The sequence below is a fragment of the Macrobrachium nipponense genome, chromosome 1 (genome assembly GCF_015104395.2).
Source record: "Macrobrachium nipponense isolate FS-2020 chromosome 1, ASM1510439v2, whole genome shotgun sequence".
Lineage (NCBI taxonomy): Eukaryota > Metazoa > Arthropoda > Malacostraca > Decapoda > Palaemonidae > Macrobrachium > Macrobrachium nipponense.
This window is the reverse complement of record NC_087200.1, coordinates 27,901,149-27,903,648: the sequence shown is the minus strand read 5'-3', so window position 1 is coordinate 27,903,648 and position 2,500 is coordinate 27,901,149. Positions and strand designations below refer to the sequence as shown.

The 2,500-nt window shown below is 37.0% G+C and overlaps 1 protein-coding gene across 1 annotated transcript in view; it reads left to right on the top strand.

Annotated features, from left to right (window-relative positions):
- The window catches only part of LOC135219179 (uncharacterized), an 84,503-nt gene that overhangs the window by 80,392 nt on the left and 1,611 nt on the right, over positions 1-2,500 (top strand). The gene's annotated exons all lie outside the window — the stretch shown is intronic.

The window sequence follows — 2,500 nt, the reverse complement described above, 5'->3', positions numbered from 1 at the left end:
GTTCTGTTGTATAAATACGTAAATGAAATTTCAAACTTTGTCAGTGTCTGATTGGCGTGACAACAGAACGAGTGACCTGCAAGCCTCAGTTAAGCCTGATAAATAACATGTAGGTATTATCTGCACTGTGGGAAATCCGACCAGCAACCGAATCATGATGAATGCAGTAGCCCCCACTTAACAAAGTCCTCTAAAATGAAATCATGCTTCCCCAAATAATACAAAATTCCACACGTGCAATTATTTTTCGGATCAAATGGCATTTTCAGGTACACATAAAATGTAAACATATAAAGCGGATAATGTTACCGGATCAGTGATTTTCCAGCCACAAAAACGTTACACACACACACACACACACGCGCGCGCAAACGCCGGTATTCATCAACGAATAACTACACGATTTTAAAATAATAATGGTCTACATAACATGAAGTGAAATGGAAGAACAGAAAGCTGAGACAGTTATGTTACAGGGTGCTCACTCCTTCTGAGAAAACGAATGATGACAAGTCACACAAAGATCTCGAATCTAAGAAAGGAAAACGTTTTTGTGTTGGAGGTCATCAATTGCAATCTAATCTTTGAGGGTAACATTCGTTTTCTCTCAAGATTTTTTCCAAGATTTCGGGGGTAACTGATCAATATCTTGACGAGGCTCTTTCTACGGATGTTAATACCAGAAATCGAAGACTTCCTTAAGAAATCTTTTCATGCAACAAACGGTTTACTTTGATCAATTATGGCAACATTTCCGATGTTACGTGACTGTTCGGATTTAAGGATACCAATATTTTCTTCCATATCAATTTGCATTTGAAATATACATACAAATTTTTTAATTATTGAAAGAGTTGCATGTTTATCGATTTGCCTCGAATGTTATTGTGAAAAGATGGTAATTGATCACCTAAACGCATTTTAAGACGAAAAATTACATTCTTCTACTCACCAAGGTCTTCTTCAGTAATCGCTCTCATGTAGCCTTGTTGAACTTTTTTTTATTTTTTTTTTACAGCTGATGAATAGAGGTCATCTGAAATCAAACAAAAAAAAAAAAAATTAAAAAATTACAATCTTTATTTATATGGGGGATAAGTATATAAATTTGTGACCTCACATCGGGATCGAACCCAGGTCTCTCAATTAGGAAGGGCAGGGGGCGGGCTACTCATTGGAACCTAAGTACTTCTGTATACCTTTGGTTTTTCCCTCTGACCAGGATGCTGCCTATCATACCAGCGAATTTTACCAGACTCACCGGTGACTCAGAAATTCTATTTCTGTGAAAAAAGTTCTCGAGGAGTAACTAATTCGAACGAAATCCTACCAACTGACTCACTGGTGGGTCGGGAAGTTGGGTAAAATTCGCTGGTATGTTCGGCGGCAGCCTGCCCAGAATAAACTTAGGTACAGTAGTACTTAGGCTCCAACTCTATTATGACCTGTGGGTGGGTCAACTGGTAGTGCGCTGCCCCTGGCCTTTCACTTGAGAAAGGGGTGGGCGATTCCCGTGTGAGTAAGAAATTTCTTTCTGTGGAGACACGTGTTCATGTGTTGATTAGTCTGGTATATATATATATATATATATATATATATATATATATATATATATATATATGTATATTATAATGCGGGTGTGTGTGTGTGGTGCCCTTACATAGTAAAAAGGCAATCACAGACAGCCACTTAATATGTATCTATATTTGTATTTCGTTTGACTATGAAGAGCAAAATCTTTAGACCTACTGAATAATTCAGCATTTAGCCTTAATTTCAGTTGCAAATCTATGACATAAACCTAAATAGTTCCCAGGATTCAGTATCTTGCAAACTTAATGCCATTTAATGAGACCCTCGTTAAACTGGATAACTTCTTCGCTTGCATCATTTCCAAAGGGATTTGCTATACAGGCGGTTCCTAATTTAGAACTTTGGGAAACACCATAATCCTCTTGCGTCTGCCAAGGATTATTCAAAATAGATTTCTTGTCTGGTATCACAACTTAAAAAATAACAGTTATTGGGATAAAGTACAAATTACTGAAATCAAGTGGGCAGTCAGAATTTATGAATAACAGAACATAATAGAATGGCGAATTTAGGCCAATGGGCCAGCGCTGGGACCTATGAGGTCATTCACCGCTGAAAAGGAAATTGAGAGTAGAAAGGTTTGAAAGGTGTAACAGGAGGAATATCTGGCAGTTGCACTATGAGTCGATTGTTAAGAGAGGGTGGAGAGTAAGATAGAAGACAGAGAATATGAACGAAGGTACAGTAGGAAATTATGTATAATATACGATAACACGATATTATGAATAATACAAAAATTTGACCAATTTCTAAAATCATATTTGTCGATTACCTATTTTATAGTTCAGTTCTTCTAAGTGATCACAATGTGGTCATGTGACAGCCCCTTCATCTGTATAGATCTATGTCATATTATAAAGCAAAACTCTTTATAGGATCTGGTGATCAAGCTTTTTTATAGCGGGCA